General features: G+C 31.5%; 1 protein-coding gene and 1 long non-coding RNA gene across 2 annotated transcripts in view; both read left to right on the forward strand.

The window, feature by feature from the left end:
* The first annotated feature begins 217 nt into the window (after nt 1-217).
* LOC105346843 (uncharacterized) lies at nt 218-9,106 on the forward strand. The gene is made up of 7 exons (XR_004595873.2): nt 218-380; nt 1,314-1,416; nt 1,596-1,708; nt 2,339-3,319; nt 6,800-7,164; nt 7,262-8,154; nt 8,493-9,106. It is a non-coding gene; the product is annotated as an uncharacterized lncRNA (long non-coding RNA).
* Nucleotides 9,107-16,194: 7,088 nt separating this feature from the next.
* Nucleotides 16,195-20,156, forward strand: part of LOC105346841 (heat shock 70 kDa protein 12A-like) — a 72,418-nt gene continuing 68,456 nt past the window's right edge. Inside the window, exon 1 of the mRNA XM_066074471.1 lies at nt 16,195-16,286. The gene's annotated coding sequence lies outside the window, so the exon portion shown is untranslated. The remainder of the gene's footprint in view (nt 16,287-20,156) is intronic.

Below are 20,156 nucleotides of genomic sequence, written 5' to 3' on the forward strand. Positions count from 1 at the left end.
AATGTTGCTGTATTGTAGACATTTCAACACTTGGTAACATTGTTTATTTGCTTGTGCAAACATTTGAGTATTTCTCTGTATAATATGTATTAGAAGATGCTTTCCTTAATTAGAAAACAGATGTTGTTTCCCGTCCAAATTTCTTCACAAATTCTTTGGCATGTAATCGCATTGGATAATTCTGTCCATTTGATTAGCATGGGGATGTAACCAATCTTAACAATGTTTTTACGAAAAAAAAATTGAGATACCAGTAAGGGAGTTTATATTTAGTAGCATTCGCCAGGCAACACGAACTAAACTTTAAGAAATGTCTGGTTTAGATAAGGTTTTTACTGCTGCCACCCTCTTGGTGTTTATGATAGTCTTAGGCCTCAAAGGTAAGGATCATTCATACACACTTCCTTGATATAACATATCGATACAAAACGGGCTTTCTATTCTTTTGATTTCAATATTTCTAAGGATATAGCTTAACATTTCATGATTTATTTATGAGTCGACAGTAAATACTATATCTTATTTTATTCCATCTGAACCGAGTTTCATGTGAGCTTATCTAAATACCAGATATCCATCGCCAGTCCGTTCTATATTTTTATTTTTTTGGAAAATTATTTGCATGAAATTGGGTTTTCCAAGAAGACAACTACTTTGTACACATTTGGTATAAAAATATGTACAAAATAGTTGTCTTCTTGGAAAATTAATTTCAAACATATGACCGAATTGATTGTTTTAAAAGCTAGAATTCAAAAGTCGATACTTTAAAATGTATTTTGGGGAATTTTTTCATACTATAGTTCTTAGAGATATTAAATTTAACATGCATTCTTCCTAAAAGAAGACTGATAAAAAAGTTCGATTTTTGGAAAACATTTCCCTTTTAATCGTTATTCATAAAAAACAAAGGTCCCTGGTGTAATTGAAGTAATACAAAAAGCACCCGTATATTAAGTGATAAACTGGTAAACCGTCTTACAGTGAACTAAAATGTCACTTCGTCATTGGATAAAACGCGTTGCGTGAGTTTTGTCAATATTTCTGTACACAGGAAGAAGCAAATCATAGAAGGCAACATGGCTGCTTTAACTTCATTTTCATTACATTATTTTTCAATTAACATTTTTTTTAATTTAACCTTAAAGCATTTGTGCCCTTGACAAAACACCTAAAACATTTGTTATCCAAAGTACGCGAAAATAAATAAAGCTGCTATAGTCACCATCTATGAATTTTAACAACCCGACATAGTGCTGTAGATGGTCAGTAATAAACCAATTGAGTTAAACATAACTTCGCTTCTTCTGCAGGCAATGTATACCTTTCGGCACAATATAACCAAAGATGCACAAATGAATTATATGCTTGTGTTAATAATATTCAAGTTTCCCTTGACAAAGAGATAGTTTGCAGGTAAGAAGTTTTAATTGTTGTGGTAAACAATGGAAGTATCAAAACAACCAATAACCTTTCTTCCACAAATACTCTAACCTCTACCCCATTGCACTAATCTATATTAACTTATTAGGGCACAGGTATGGCTATCTTTGAAGTTCTCAGTTTTGAGTCACAGTTTTTAATTATATTTTCAGGTCTTCACAAAACTATTTTGAATGTCTAAACAACGCCGCAAAGCACTGTGATTTTAATGGTGGGACTTTAATAGATCTAATAGACGAAGCAAGACAACAAATGTCCTTGTATTGTAAGTGAACTTTTCTTATTAGGTTAATGGTACATTTGTGTCTTTATGTTAACATACAAATCCAATTCTGCCTTTAATTTGACTTCTATCATCTATATCAGGAATAAATATTCATATTTAAAGATCAAATTTTAGGCGGTTCTACTTACATATAAACTTAAATAAGTAGTTGAAATACTACCAATTCAGGAAAAAACAGAGTTTATTAAAGACAAATATCACAAAACAATTCTTTTAACGTTAAAAGATAACATTTTTATGATTGCACATGACGTTATCGCAAACAAAACTTTTAGATGTGGTATGACAGTTAAGTTGTTCATAAGTACATGTCATTTAAAATTATCAATACCCTTTATCATACATGTACAATACATCTATTAAAATTTTAGATTATGTAATCAATCAAATTCTGTTTTATAGCAACAGCAAAACTGTAGAAGATACATATAACATTTTCTAGGATACAATAACCAAGACAAAAAAATATATATCATAGAAGCAACAAGGCTTTATCGTATCGTAAACATATATTTTCATAAAAAGAAAGTGGTTTTTTGTCAATAAATGCTAATATATTTGACGCTAAGTTTCATCTAAAATGTTATAAATGAGAGTTTTCTTTTTCAGGTCCTGAGCCTTTCATGAGTATTTCAGCAATCAGTGCTCTCTGTCTAATTCTGCTGACCCTTTCCAGTATGCTGTTGCATGTTGCGACATTGAACAATTACCTAGAATGAAAACGTGATTTGAAAGGATAGCAGTGCATATTTTCATTAAATATTTACCTATATCTTTTTAGAGAAATTTCAAGAATAAACAATACACTTTAGATTTTGCATTTGCTGCGCATTGTCTATTAGACACTTAAAACATTCTCAAACAGTGTTCAAACGAATCCTCATATTTGGTGAAAATCACAATTTCGCCAGCTTTTATGTAAAACTGCTTTTATTATTGTTTACACCTTTTCGACGGATATGCTTAAACTGTAACAATGGTATGGAATGCTAATTGTCTGCACAATAAGATACAGTTTTTATCACCAAAGGAGAATAATCCATACAATATATATATCTCTCAGAAATTTCTAGATTCAAAGTTTTTTTCTTGTGACTCTTGTATCTTCCATTAATTATAACTTGAATGACATAACTGGAACAGCTGAAACCTTATTTACGATATTTGTAATGAAATGTTTGCAGTATTTAAAAGAAAATGTACAAGTTGATATTTTGATTTAATTCTCACATTTTACCTTTAAATGTGATCAGGTGACAATTCAGATATTAAGGTTTATTATTAAATATATTATTTGATAATTCTAATTTTGTTTCAATTAATATTGAATATAATTTTAAAATGTATAGATTTAGATTTTATAAACGAGTCATTTCGTAAAGCTGTCTATGTGATATACGTATTGAGCAGCCATTTTACTAAATCCAAACAGTTGTAAGACATGTAATTTCAGAAAGGTATTATCTTCCTAAAGTTGTCTGGTGATTTCTCACGACATGCCTTACTAGTGCCTAAGATTATCAATTATTGACAGTCGGTGGAGGTTTATTACACAGTGATATAGTGATCCCCGGAAAGAAGCAGAGGAAGGTAGATCAATATATAGTTTAGTATTTTTATTGTATTAGAAACTATGGATAGCTTAAGATTAACTAACACTTGAAATACAGTTGGTTTTTTTGTTGAGTAAAAAAATATTTGAACTACTTTGACTTATAAACTTTTTTAAATTATCAAATTTCGTTTTAAAAATCGATAACTTCTATCACATGATTTGTAAAGATCGTCGAAGAATTTCATTTCGTCAAAGTGAAATTATTCTGTTGGTAAAATTGGATCAGGTAGAACCTGATATACATGTGTCTCTTCATTCCGTCATCTCCCTAATAAGTAATGACAGATACTTTTGAAACATGTCGCCCGGTCTTCAAATCCTATTGATTTACAAATCCAAAGGATTTTATGACAGTTTTACAGAAATTTTGCAATAAAAATTTTAAAAAATAAAGATATTGTGAGATCAAAAATAAATTAACAACGCAGATATTTTGATAAAAACATTAACTTCTAGGGAAGAAAACCAATATCCCTGTTTTTTAGGAGTAACTGAATCTTGCTGAATGACAAACACAATGATAACATGCATTGAAATGAAGTATTACACAACAATGTCAACATTTTTATCTTCTCGGCTTTGGGCAAAGAGCAATGTTGGTTATTTTTAACATATATAGACAGTGGAAACGCATTAAGGGTAAAAACGTGGTTAACTCTGCTAACACAGTGTTAGCTTATCAATGCGTTAAATTGCTGAATTCAACTACTGTGTAATCATTTAAATTGGTGGGGGTCAATTTTCGTGGATTGTTGGGTTTTTTGCTTATTTGTGGGGATGTAATTTCGTGGGTGCGTTAGTTTTCAGTTTCAGTAAGAAAGAATACTCTTTCTAAAAAAAATTTCGTTGAGGATGTAAATTCATGGGGAAGGGCTACCCACGAATACTACGAAAATTAAGCCACCACGAATTCTAATGACTCCAGAGTACTACTTTAGCTATTCACTTGGTATGCATGTAACATATCATTATCCTAACCACTGCTTTTATCTTTAAGAACATTTTTAAACAAACTTGCCATGGTATCTTTCACACTGAAATCTAAGCATTTTCTAGTTTTGTTTTTAAAAAATTAACCTGACATATTTTAATTAAAAAACCACACTTAAAATATTAATAGAGTGTTATTTTCTTTTTTATCCTTTGTCGTGAATTATAGATCATAGTTTCGTCTGAAATTTCTAATAAAATATTATGACTAGATATTTATAGACATAAACTACCCGGTGGGACTGAGTCCAAACACTGTGTGATGTTTGGAACGACAATATCGTTGATACATCGAATCAAAAACACTTCTTAACATTTTTTTAATTTCATGATTGAATTGGATGGAATACTCAACCAGATTTCAAAAACATATCAATTGTGAATGAATAAGCTTTCCATTGTGCCAAAAAACATCTGAGTAAAACATATTCATGATCAATAAAATTCAAGACATTGGGCTGCGTTCAATATCGTAGGTGCTAGCCTAGTCGCTAGGTCGTTGATATCTAGATCTATTGAACGCACCGTTAGGTCTCAGAATTGAAGATGAAAATATTCAACTAAAGACGAATTACATCGACATTTTGTTAATTTCAAGCGGAAATATACAATCGGCTCCGTCATGTTAAAATTCATTACAACTTAAAAGATAAACAAAATATCACTACATAAATAGATTTCATGTTGGTTATAAAGTGGTACCTAAGGTGCCTATCTTGAATTTGATGCATAGCATAAAATATTTAAGCTACGAATATCTACGTAGCGGCTAGGCTAGCTTAATGTTCAACTACGTAGCCCTACATAGCAACTACGATCTTGAACGCAGCCCTGATAAAATATCGTGGTTGTATCTTGACTTAGTTAACCAGTTATTGTCCTTTTAACTTTGCTCAATACCAACATTGCTTATTAGATTTTGTCACATATTTGCATTTTTGACAAAATAAGTATGTCTATTTATCTTTTCTCTGTTGTGTTAATTATCCTTTCTAGCAAAAACAAAAAAACAAAGAATGTACAAGAAAATTACCCAGTTAGTTCAGCTGCAAGAATTTTTCAAAATAAATCAAATAATAATTTCACGGAGTTACAATCGTCGTATTTTTGTATTTATTGTTAACATATGTGCAATGCATCATAAAAGTATCACTGAAATCAGCATTTCCCCCGACCTGAAAAGATGTGCCAAACTATACAATCAATAAGTTACAGCAGGTGAATATATTGATCATACAATGATCTAGCTCCCCTTAAAGTAAGAAAGGAACAGAGTACAGTAGAGCAGTAAAGTTATTTAGTATTTTCAAATAATTAAAACCTATGGATAGCTTAAGATTAACTAATACTTTAAATGCATTTGGTAATTTGATACATTTGAAAAGGCATAGTTTAAACTATTTTATCTTTGAAGTTATCAACTTTTGTTTTTAAAAATCGATAGTTTATTTGATATGTTTTTGTTAAAAGCGTTAAGAACCTGCAAAATGCTCATGTTTGACTGAGGTAAATAAATACTCTATGAATCCAATATTGATGTTGCACTGTATCTTACATTCGTCGTTCACATGTTTGGTGTAAAAAAAAGAAGAAATTTTCTCAGGAACTGTGATTTTGTAGTTATATCATTAAGGGGATTTAAATTTACAAATCTTAGACTATATACAATTTACATTCCTTGATATACAGACCTGCATATCAGATTTAGTAGATATGTATGTGTTTAAAGATTTCTATTCACATAAGTATATTTATATTTTCCAGAATATTTGCCTGTGATAACACTATGCATTGATTTTGTACTATATAACCCATAACTTCAAATGACGCCTTATTAAGGAAATAGCGGGATTTGCTTATTTAAATTTAAATATTTAGTCGTATGACGGTTTAACATTATAAAGATATAAGTAATAAGGACTCATTCTTTGAATATAATGAGGTGATAATTTCGGTCGGGGCGTGATCAAATCTATGATGTGACCTTAAATCACAACACACTAGGTCAAATGTGAGGGTCGGAGCAAATCTCTTTAAAATCCAATTTGGACCCAGAATGACCAAAAAGAATTCTGTAGGTAAGGATTTTTGCAATGAACGTGGAATACTTTTCTATTCCCTCTAAAAAAAATCTTAGTTATAGGTTAAGGTCAAAGTTCATCTTCTGAAATGCTTTTCATCCTAATGCCTAATATTTAAGCAGAGTCATTGTCTAGTTTTTTTTCTTTCAAATCTGAACGCAGTTGTTATTAAACTTGAAATTGCTCAATCTTTATCGATCTTTTCCGCGTATGTTTGTTACTAGGCAATTTACATGAAATCTTTACATTTTCGTAAAAAAAAATATCATATATAAAAAGCTCTGAGTAGTGAATCAGGTAAGCTATTAAATACAAGAAATTAATCACATATATTGACTTCAATTATGCAATCAAATTATCAAAAAATGACTATTTACATTGCAGCACCACCAAATAATTAGTTTTATGGCATATAAAGCATAGGAAATCTAGACAAAAGGTCACCTGTGAGAAGAATGGATGTTATTATTGCCATAAAAGTTGGAATTAGCCACACTTCAAACGTTTGTATGATCAACTATAATCAACCAAAAGATTGTGAAGAGTTCAATGTAGTGTTTGATACAAAGTCAAATACTCAGTTACAAACTACATCAGTAACAACACCAACGGTAGCATTGTTTGATGACAAGGGAGCCATTCAATCATATGGATTTGAAGCTGAAATTCAAAGCAAAAAACTTGATAACGAAAGTAACCATCTTCTTTTCCGCGAATTTATTTGGGATCTCTTTTGTTCAGATGAATAGGTAAGTTGATTTAATTGTAAGAAAATACAACCAGAGAGGTTTCAGGTTCGTTTTGGGTCACGTGACAGTATTACAAATAGTGTTCCATTGACCTTAGCTTCCAGAAAATCTTAATGCCGTGAACGGCAGACAAATGAAGTCGATAGATGTAATGGCTGCTGTATTGGGCTATATGATCAGTCATATAAAAACTGAAGCAGTATTTCAAGGTTTACCATTAACACTGAAATACGTTTTGACAATCCCGACCTGTGCATGTAAAGGTTCGAGGATATTCATGACTGAGGCTGCCTTAAAGGTAATTAAAGTGTATAAATAATTTTTTTATCTTTTATTTCTACTTTTTTTACATTATGTAATGGTTAGAAGCCGCAAAAGGCGCGTTAGCGCAAAGGACAGTTTGAAGCTATAACTTACCAGATATTTTTTTCCTTTTTGATGCTTATGAACATTGTTTTCGATCGTCTTGCTTCATTTCATTTACCTGGAACTATCCAATAAGTTAACAAAATAAGCCAAAATAGATTATCTTGCGTTTTGGAATGTTAATAAACTTAATATTGAATAAAGAAACACTTGTCAAGACGATCGATTTTTTTTGCATTGGTCCTGTTGGTTCACGTGAAAAAGCATGCTCAAAAGTGAGCAAATATCGAAATCCCCACACATTAGTAACGTTTGAACAAAGAAGGGCAGATACTGGTAAGATTCTGTAAGATAACAAATATATAAAACATGGATTTATGATTGTTCGATTTATTCTTATAGTTCATTCTTGGATATGATTATTTTTTTCTTTAAAAAAAGTATTTTCATCTTTTACAACAAAAAAATGATTAATTCAGGCAGTTTGTTCGAGCGAAAATATAAAAATCGTTGAAGAAGCAGCTGCTATCTTACTATTTTGCCTCCATGACAAACAACATACAGGAGTAACAACTTTAGATGATGACACTTGTAATAGGAAGTACTTTGTAGTAGAGTGTGAGGGTGAGTATGTTTACTTGTAAGCATATGGTTGTATATTCAACAAATGAATGGATCTAATTGTAAAATTGTTAAACACGTTTAAAGAACAGCAGTTTTCTAACCTACGAGCTTTTCATTTACCACAAACACATAATGTATTTTACTAATATACCAGCTTGATATCATTAAAGATAAAAAAAAAACCCTCGTAAACTATTGTTCATGTATTTGTATTCAGGATGCCTCATTTTAAAGTTTTTCAATAGCATTTATTTTCGTTTTCTTCGTCTTCTGGCCAAACCCCATTTAAGCACAAATTTGACATTTTTATAGTTATTTCTACAATCTTGTATTTACAGAGGATAATGCTGCCATATCAGTTTTAACATACACCAACGAAAATATGATTGGAATTTTATACACGGATAACGCTGAAATATGGAAAGACGGCCATATTTTAAACGATTTTATTGAGATTATTAGTTTGAACACTAGGAAAGCGTTGTTAGATTTCTTTGAAAAATACCCCATGGAATACTATAATTTTCTACAGGAGGTAAAAACAAAACTCAGGCTGACATCATTTGACTGCTCAAAATTGTATTTAAACATATCATCCGTCATGCTGGAGGAAAAACGATGTTCTGAAAGCATGCAGGAAGCTGTCTTAGGAACAGAACGTAAAGACGAGCTTAAATTTATAGGAGACAAATGTGTCATTAAATCAGAAAGATTTCAGATTCTGTTTACTGAAGCTGGAAGACGCATTGTAGATTATATAGAAAAAGAACTGTTTGATGTTTTTGCAGATATTAACCATATAATTCTTGTTGGAGAGTTTGCACAGTCACCGATACTTCAGGACATTATTAAAACGTCATTTCCGGCGAAAAATATTATTATTCCATGGGAAGGAAACATAACACCAGTAAGGGGTGCTGTGTTTTTTGGACAGAGGGGTTTACCAGTGGAAACAAAGGTTAGTTCACCATTATTTTAGATAGTATAAAGTAAAAAAAAAACCCTAAAATTTGTCAGATTTTCTACAACTTTTATAAATGAAAGAAATCAAATTCACAATTTTTGCCCACATTGGTTAAAACCTATTATTTCAATCGCATTTTAGTTGAATGTAAAACAAAATAGTATTAAGAAAGCAGATACATTGTAAATATGGTAAAAAATATTCATGCATACTGATTGTGATATATGGTTTAATCTTTAGAAGCAATACGAGGAAATGTCGCCACGAAAAGGATGTGTGATATTGTGATACGAAGTTACAGACCTTTATGTTCAGTAAATGTCATTTGATTTAATGCAAATAACATTTTTACTCACCTGAAAAAAAAACCATCAGTGAGGTTTATTTTATTTTAGTTTGTTTTGTTCTTTCCAGTTGCTTGTCAGTTTATAAAATACCTTTTTAAGAACTTAAAGTTAGTGTGATTAGAATTATACGTTATATTATTAACCATTTATACCTGAAGTGTGTGTATTGAAACTTAGTTTTGATCAATTGCTTTGGTCAGAGTTGTTATTAATTGAACAAACTTTGTTTAGTAATATCGATGCGGCTTTTTGGTCTTATGTTTTAGTTTGGTTTTCACTAAAGCACACACTGATATTAGAATGCTGTATACTATTGTGACATATAGTTTTTTACACTTGTTATATTTAGTTTATAAAGAAAGTATATGTACATATGTTGCTAAAGTTTATTTGTAATGTCTGTAACGTTGTATAGACGACTATGTTATAAATGTTTTCCTACAATCTTTAATACTTTCCAGCGGTAAGAACGTAAACAACCGATCGTAACCTTATGATGCATGGATTTGAATTTCATTTAAAAACAAATCTTATGTATTATTAGGTCTTTCCACCTTTCAGGTGAACGACCTTGTGTTTTCTTTATGTTTTCTTCTTCTTTTCTATTTACCTCGGAGTCACTTTTTTGTTATAAGAGTTAGCCAAACAATTTAAACTTTATGTACTTGCTCAATCAAAGTTATGATACCAATTGACCCTGTGTCAAAAAACTCCCAGAACTTACAGAGTGACTGCCCTCTGAGAGAAAATGCTTGTTATCGGTACTCCTCTGAAACCATAAGAGATGGAGACTTGAAACTTTTACCAATGTCTTTAGTACAATTAAAAGGTTCTTCAGTCTATTTTTTTTTAAATAATTTTTTCTTTTTCAAAGAAACAGACATGCAAAACATACATTCAATCATACACACACACATACACAATTATGAATAAACACTGAAATGTATTATTTTGTGGTTACTTGCCTACATGGGAAAAAAATTAAGTATAGACCCAAAAAAAAAGAAAAAAGAAGAAAAAACGAAAAAAAATATTCATGATACAGTGTAATAAAAATAAATCAGATATCAGCAGCCAAGATACCTTTCCAACTATCCCATAAGTTTTCAAAATATTGTAATTTACAAGTCTGTATTGCAGCATATTTTTCAATATTGTATTTTAGTTTTAAGTGACAAAGGAAACCAATCAAACATGGAGTCTTATTTGACATAAGACAACAAAAATATATTGTTTCATATACAGAATTATAAAATTAATAATTTGTTATGATATGACAATAGAAGTTGACCAAGTATAATATTGGACATATTAAATCCAATTCTTTCAGAGGTCTTTCTATAAATGTATAAACTAAGTTCACTCCACAGGGTATGTATTTTTTCACAGGAAATAAAAACATGTATTATTGTTTCCACATTGTTTTTACAAAACCCACATGTGTCGGTATTTTTAATATTGATTTTTTAAGGTAGTATCCAACTGGAAGAATTTTGTTTAAAATTCTAAATTGAAGCCATTGTACAGACGATTCTTTGGTAGTTTTAGAACAAATCTTAAAAATGTCATATACAGTAAGATCTTCAACATTATAATCTGTTTGATCTGTTTTCCATCTAGTTACAGCATTTGGAACAACCACATTCTCATTCAAAACATTGTAAATAACTTTTGTACACTTTTCATGGAGTATAATTATTTGGAACAAAAATGGTAAACATGGATTCGGATTTCTTTTAACAGAAGTCCTGGCAATGTTAGACATTTAAAAAAAACCTTAAAAACTGCTGATTTAACACTGTTGTATTGCATTATACCTGTATTCTTGAGATTGTATTTACATGTACATTTAAATTCTTCATAACTTAAAAAATTACAATTTTCATCATTAAAATCTTGTATGACCTTTACACCATTCTTGTACCAGGTTTTTATGAAAACATATTTATTTGCTATGTGCTATGTGTACCACACCGGAGAATTTAAAAGATTATATTTTGCCTTTGGGTGATCAATATAGGTAATAATTAAACATAACCATGAATTTAACACATCTTTCAAAAAATCATTGTTTACCTTGTAAACATTCAATTACAAAACTATCACCAAAATCAACCAATTTCTGTAAAAATTCATTTCCATAAATGGTAAATAAAAAATCCATCCATGGTTTGTGTGATTTTGTAAGCCTTTTTATCCATGAACATTTGAGAGATATTATAAAATTGTTAATGTCAATCATTTTCAACCCTCCTGATGAATAGTCATGTGTAATAACTGACCCCTTAACTTTATCAATCTTAGATTTCCTCAGAAATTCTAAAAAAAAAAATTATTAAGGTATGAAATTGTTTCTTTCTTTGGATTTGGTAGTGAAATGAATAAATGATTTACTTTCGGTACGAGCAAACTTTTCATAACAGTAATTCTACCAATGGGGGTAAGAATTCGTCGTTTCCATTCCTCAACCAGAGCTATAATTTTTGGAATTTGCAAATTATAATTCATATCGGCAATATTATAAAGATTTACTGAGAACTGAATTCTTAAAAAGTTGAATGCTGTTAACCCCCAATCCAATTTCCATCTTGTATGATGCTAAACCTGATCTGAAATCTTTTTTGATCCAATCCAAATAATCTTTGTCTTAGATGTATTTATTTCAAGACCAGAAAAACTAGAAAAAAATTCTATGGTTTGTAGAGCTGTTAAAAAGAGATTTTCGTGAACCATCAAGGACTAGTGAAGTGTCGTCTGTATATTGTGATATCTTATGTTCAATATCATTAATAAAGATACCTTTAATATCTTTGTTTTGTTTAATCATTATTTCTAAAATTTCTTCACACATGATAAATAAATATGGAGCGACAGGGTCTCCTTGCCTGCACCCCCTTTGTACAACAAACTGTTGTGATAAATGGCCGCACTGAAAAACAACAGCATGGATTTAAAATCTTAATCCACTGAATAATATTTTCTCCAAAACCAAAATATTTAAGGACTTGGTATATGAATGACCCCGACATAGAATCAAAAGCCTTTTCAAAATCTATAAGTACTAAAAGACCAGGTATGTTTTTGAACTCGGTGTAAGATAACAGGTCATATATACATCTAATATTTTCTCCAATGTATCTTCCCTTCATAAATCCAGACTGTGTATCGGATATTAAATAATCTAATACTTTCTTGATTCTAAAACTAACACACCCTGAAATGTTCTTCAGTTTATCATACCGAAAGGATCCGATGCCCCCTTCAAGTAGTTAATGCCCTGAAAGTATTTAAATTTCTATAAAATCACTTCCAACTTTTTTATTACTTATCATAGAGACTTCGGATTACTTGGGATGGAAGTGTCTACCTTCGCCGAACAAAATGACATATAGGTCAAAGGTCAAGGTCATTTGGAAATCTGTTATTAATGAGTTAATTGTTAAATTTTATATCTCTTTTGTTAAGGGTGCTAGAGAAATACTTTTCATTGATGTAGAACGACATCTAAAGACATTTTTAAATGTAACCCCTTGGCTCACACCTTTGAATAATTACAAAGTTATTGCCCTTATTATACTAAATGCTTGTTATCGCTACTCCTCTGAAACCATAAGAGATAGAGACTTGAAACTTTTACCAATGTATTCAGTACACTTCGAGGGTTTTACAATGTATGCATACTGAAAGGATCTGAGGCCCCCTTCTAGCAGTTATTCCCCCTGAATGTATTGAAACTTTGGTGAAACCACTTCCAACTTTTTTATTACTTATCATAGAGAAGTCGGACCACTTCGTATGGGCGCGTCTATTTTGGCCGAACAAAATTACATATAGGTCAAAGGTCAAGGTCATTTGGAAATCTGATGATTCATGAATTTTCATATCTTTTGAAATACAATATTATAGTAAGGGTTTCAATAGCTTGCTGGATTGCGCAATAAGGTATTCAATTTGGGTCAGCCAGGTATCACGTATAGTCATATGGCTACTCAAGTGGAACTTGTTTTTACAGTCAACCAATTCATATTGTACAAACATAGCTAGCCACTAGAACACGCTCTTCTATTGTTAGGTTTTCTGTTTATATGATATTGTAAAGAATATTCACTTGGTTCGGTTTTGTACAGAGTAAATGCAAAAAAAATTCAGAAATGTTTACAATTAACAACATGGAATTCGTAAATGACTTGAAATACAAACAAATCTTTTAAAATCAGTGATGGGTTTGTGGTTTTCCCATTTTAATAGTACAATGTATGTTATAGGTATGATAATTTTTTGTTTATCTTTTTTTTTTTAGCCATCTAGCAACTAATTAAAATATAAGGGTGGAAGACCTCTAATTGTTCGAGAACAGGTAGTCTACTAATTTTGTTTTGCTTCTTAATTCATTTTGTCTTCAAATACTTAACTTCTGTGAATTTTGCTCGACCGAATTTTGTTTTCTTTGATATTTTGTATGTTTCTTTTTCCCTTTCTTTTTAAAGATCATTTTGATACGATAATCACGATTCACTTTAGGTATATATTCCTACTTGAGTTTTCAAGCACTCACATTAACATAATTTCTTATACTTATACTAAAAATAGATATCTTTAATTTATTTTTATTTTCACAATCAATACATGCACAAGGTTTTAGTTTTCCAATCAGTTTTTTTACATTCTATGAAAAACGAAAAATCAACAAACGAAAATCTGCTTTTGTACTCTGGTTCTGTTTTTGAATGCCAAATGAAAAGTTTATACATCCGCGAAGATAATTAAACATTTTTGCTAACAATTTTGAAAGAATAATTGTTTCATATCACCAATTTTTGTAATTACATCCAAATATTGATTTTTTTTTTATCAAAATATACATCTATATAACACGGGCTCTTTATTGCCGTCATTTTTGTTGAATAGTTTGGGGTCGTTCAGTTTTCGGACCGCGACAAAATAGAATGATCAGAAACACGTGTGACAAAGTATCTGAATAAGTTATTTGGTGGTCTCTGTTCATTGTTTAATGGTAAAAAAAACCTATATTATTGCTTTAACTCTACCAATATTATGCTTGCTTATTTATTATCAGAGATAAAGTTTGGGACCTTATCTTCATGATGAATTAAACGTATATCACCGTCATCTGAAGAATAAGAATTCCTAATGATATATTCATGTACCAAAACTATTTTAATTGTGTCGATAGGTTTTTTTTTAAATGTTTGTAGACAAAAATTAACCCAATGCATGCTATCATTAATTATTATGCGTTATTCATAATATAATCGATTAAATATCATCTTTTCGACCTTATTATTTGGCCACAGACAATTTGTAAAACATAGTGATCACAGAAAGTTAACCACGAAATTCACCTCCTGGATAAATATGGCAAATTCTGAAGATTTCTGACGACAGAACACAGGATTAAAAGACCCGGGGCGGTAAATACCGACGGAAAGCGGGAAAAACACGCGTTGAAATTAAACACAACATTCAGTTTGCTCGATGTCGATTCCGAACTTTTGAGTTATTATAAATCTTCCCTGATGAACCAATTGATGTTTATATTCAATCCCTTAATAAATAAACAAGTCACTCTCCTGGTTAAAATATACATTGTGTCTGAAAATCTTGCTCATTAAAAGATGTTAATATTTAGTCCACAAAGTTGCGAGAGGAATCAATATAAACAGTGATATGCTAAATATAATAAATGAATAAATGATTATAGGATTTAGCATACGTTTATCAATGACGTGACCTTTGAACTTTACCTAAGTATGTACGTGTAACTTGAAAGTTTTGATTTGATTTGATTGGGGGGGGGGGGGGGGAAGGGGGGGGGGTTGGAGGCACAAATCACAATAGAGATGTCTTCTATAATTGTGGCTTATATAAAGTACAAGTTAATATTGCGTCTTTTGGTAAGAATTATCTTATCAGTATGTATTCACTGTTTTTATTACACTGCCTTATCTATAGTAATAATAATTAAAACAGAATAAAACTACACACGTGCGTTTTATGTGCATGACAATAATATATCCATGTAATGTTTTTATGTTTCAAAACCTGTGCAATGTGTATTTTCTATTATTTTATATTATATGATAATTTTAATGTGATCAATAAGTCTTTATTGATGCATGTAGAAAAAACATATCTTGACACTTCAATTAAAATGCCCTTAAGGTAAAATTTGTGTATACAGGGAGATTACTAGGAATTCTATTTTCAAATAACAGTGTTTTATCTTCTGTCAACCAGAATTGGCAATAATCGCTAAATTATTGCAAATACATTCGCATGAGGCGTTTGACTATTGAACCTGAACGTTTGGACCTGTTATGTACCAAGTCTTTTAAAATCTGGAATGCATTTGATGTAAAACGTGTACTTTATTCAGTCTCACGATATCAATACTGCAAGTTTCAATATTCATAAATGCCTCAGGGTTCTAGCCATTTATTTATTTATTATTTTAATGTATTTATTTATTCATTTGATTATAATTGCTCTCTAGAAAGATGATTACATGGTGAAATAACCTGTCTCCTTGGGTAATACAGATATGTTCAGTTGTAGTTGGCTGTGCAGAATGCGAGTACAATATGAAAGTTAATTGTACAAATGAATGTGTAACGATTTTATGTTATGTAATGTTGAATCATGCGTACGGCACATGACGGCTGTGTTTGTATTGTCGCTTAGCAACCAGCGGAGATTGTCACTTGACCCACAGAGGGTAAATAAACGAGAGCGTTGCAGCCGCAGCGTTCTTTTCCCTAGCAGTTTTCAAAGAGAAGAGAGAGAGAAAGTGCGAGACTAAGGTACAGTTTTGAAAGGTGGGTTGCCTTGAGAGAGAGGCTTACCACATTGATATTAATAATAACCAATCGTGTTTGACCACTAGTTGGTTTTTATAGAGGCTGTCTCTTGGAGGTTAGCCTAGCTTAGTCTGATACTCTAGTAGTATAAGGGAAGGGGTACCCCTTTAGTTAGAGGTTGTACACTGTCCGTCCTGCATAAGGCGTTAACACAGTGACTGCCTCTGTTGAGAGTTTACCTCTTCAGTAGGTTATCCAGCTAGGGCATGCGGCGGGAAATCACTACCGCCTGAATAAGGCATAAATAGTGTTTATCCCGTGGAATTATTAAAGTCTCAATCCCGGCCGACAATATTCATCTGTGATTTTACCCTAAGTAAGGGAAGGCCATTGTGTAAATATTTGTAGGCCAATTGTAATCACCAATCACTTTAGAGAGGAAAATTATTATTGATTAAGGTAGCTCCATACTCGTAAAATTCTCTGAGGAAAGTTGAAAAACCGAACTGACTTAATATACTTAAATGTCATCAATTGTTAGAAAAAATATACATGTCATCACACTTTTTGAGATGCCAGATAAACATAACTAAAGCATATTTTAGCATTAGAAAAATGTATTTTTATTTTGTTAAAAGTAAAATCTTGTGGGCAGAAATTTGTTTTTCTTGTTTAATTTTAATGTCAACTTTATCAGAAAACTAAAATTACAAAATTTTTTTAAAATTAATCGTCGGAATAAGAAAAATTATTGCATTTAGACATACAGTTGAGAGAAAAGTCATAAAAAGAGTTATTTCCCCTTTGCATAGATAAAATGTATAAAAATTTGGAAATTTAGTATAAAATTAAGTGCGAACATATCTTGAACCTACCAATAAATCTAATTACATCCATGTGATTATATTCACATAAAATAAATAAAACTATCTTGCACAATTTTTAAAGAATTCAAAGTTTTACAAAAAAGTGTGACATCACAGAACACTGGATCTACTTTAATACTCCTATATTCAACCCCCAGATGTTAACTAGGTAACGGACCCCTCGACACGTTACAAATGCAGACATGTAGTTGTTCAACTGAAAGGAAGTAAGGCGGTTGTGTAGAGTGATGTCCCTTACCAAAGTAAAATTATTGCTGCAACAATGCCGCAATATTGCGGCAATATTGCAGCAACACATTTTTGTTACCAGAAACCAGATTTTGAGACTAGTGAAATGTTGCCGCTAGCTGCAACAACTTCTGGTAACATTTTGGCAATACTGCTGGAGTGTTGCCGCTAGCGGCAATAACTTCTGGCAACATTCTGGCAATACTATTAGAGTTATTTCTGTTAAAAATTATTGCCACTAGCTGCAATGACTTCTGGTAATATTCTGGCTACACTCAGTATCATACTGCCAGAAATAATTTTCTGGTAACATCTACATGTATTTGATCATTTAAATCATGAACTAATAATTATACATATAATATACATGTATATAATTCGATCTGGCAATACTGCTAGGCATCATATTTGATTTCTGCTTTAATTATAATTTAAGGAGAAGCCGAGCAGTGGAGGGGGGTTAAAAAATTGTAAATTATTTAGATATGATTTCAGTTATAACACCTCGAAATTTGCCAGAAGTTTACCACAAACTTTTCTTTTTCCTCTGATGTATTATGCTTACCGAGCTTGCAAAAGCTTTAGCAGAATTTAGACCTATAAAATTTTACACATTCAGCACAAGTCTTAAACTGTCAATTATAATTGCATGAATTACTTTTGAAATTTTGTATACAAATTTTTCCAAAAAAAATAATAATAAGTCGAAAAAATCAAATCTATTAAATATTTTATGATTAAAGTCTTATTCTAAGAAAGTCTCAATTAAAAAAATCCAGTGATATTCCCTTCAATGGCATATAACTGTTATGCATGGTTACGATGTTTCACTATATAAAAGACTGTTTGAATCAACCCCCCCCCCCCCTCAAGTCATGTTTTACGTGAATACCGACCTGTCTGTTCTTTTGTAACGGTATATTCTTTTTTATTAAGTTAAAATACCAGTCTACTTAGATTTGTGTATCCAAACTGCTCGATGCATGTTGAATTAAGAATTTTCGTATGCTGTTTGTTTCCACTTTTACTTTCGTTTCAATGTTAAGTTACGCGCGCGCTGATTGGTCGATCAAATCGCTAGCCGCCAATTTTCACATTCGAAGCTGCCATGTTGTCTGCTATCGAACCTCCTGCCATCACTGGAGATGGTGAAATGAATGAAATACGGGAATTATCTGTAAACAAGGTTAAAAAATACACTGTCAATGGAGTGTTTATCTGTAAAAAAAAAAATCAACGGCTGAACTGAGGACGAATCTGAGTGAAGGAATCGAGTGTTGACATCCCCTGCACCATCTGCATGAGCACGTTTTTGAAAAAGTAAGTTTAGCAATAAAAATATACTCATTGAATGGCAGTTTAAACATGTTTGTTATAAGAATATAAACCGAAAGACTGCGATCTACCATTATACCAATCGGTTTAACACTGTTAAAGAACCATGCGCGGATCTAGAATTTTATTCGGGGGGGGGGGGGGTGGGGGTCGACGGTTATTTGAGTTTGCCAGGGGAAGGGGGTCCGAGGCATATTTTTGGTAATTTTATAATGTAATTTTAAAAAAATTGAAGGGGGAGGGGGTCTGGACCCCACTGACCCCCCTTAAAATTGCTTAAAATCTGAAAACAATTTCCAATGTGCTTATATGAAATCCTTTTATCTTCCCAGTAGGTCTGCCCTGGGTTACACAGACCTGAAGAAAAAGAATGATGACGTAATTTGTTTAAGATTATGGAGAGGAACATATACACAACAGTGCTGAATTCCAATGTGGATATTGTTGTGAATTCCAATGTGGATATTGTTGTGATATTCTGATAGCTGTTTTTGTGATTGTTTATGTGTGAAATCAGAATGCCCACGAGGCTGTCAAAAAAAGGACTTTTGGAATGCCTAGGACGAATGCCTTGATCAGTCGTAATACAGCAAGTGGTTGTGCAGGACTTGTGAACTATATGGTTTGAGCTTTGCTTATGGTAAACAGTAAACTTTTGTCCATATCCGTCTGTGCGCGTTGTGTCAATCCATCTGTGCGCGTTGTGTCAATCAAACTACAGTACATGTTATTCTGCAGCAATAAATTGTCACTGATTGGCTGAGTACTTTTAGTCAAGTTTCATCATGAATTGTTCATCATATTTGTGTTTATTGTATTTATGTGTTAAATTTAAAGATTATTAATTTTAACTGGCGTCCTTTATAAGCATGTTGAAATTCCAGTTTCAGGTCTCTAATATTATACATTATATTTTTAATTCAATACTTATTTTGTGCATGTTACATTGAATGATATAATTTTTTTACTTCTGTAATATTGTGTAATCACAAACTGTTTTTTATTTTTGAAAGTCCAAATTTAATGTAATGCGAATTGCCGAAATGTTAGTCTTGTTGTAACCTTTTTGCATCTTTAAAAAAATAAAACTGTAATGGCAATTAAAGATTTTTTTTCATTTTGGTTGTAGATTAATATAATATACATGACTGCTTTACTGTATACATTTATTATTTATAAATATTGCATATATTGTACCATTGATGCCAGAGCACAGAAAATGCATTGAACCAATATTTCTGCAATGTCATTTTTCTTATGCAAATATATTGCCTGAAAGGTGTTGCAGCAAAACTTTTGCGGCAACATCTTTCTGGCAATATTGCCGCAATCTCATTTGCATACGAAAAACGCTACTGCAGCAACATTGCCGCAATGTATTGCCAGAAAGGTGTTGTCGCAACAATATGTTGCAGCAAAACTT

The sequence above is a fragment of the Magallana gigas genome, chromosome 2 (assembly GCF_963853765.1).
Source record: "Magallana gigas chromosome 2, xbMagGiga1.1, whole genome shotgun sequence".
In the NCBI taxonomy this organism is placed as follows: Eukaryota; Metazoa; Mollusca; class Bivalvia; order Ostreida; family Ostreidae; genus Magallana; species Magallana gigas.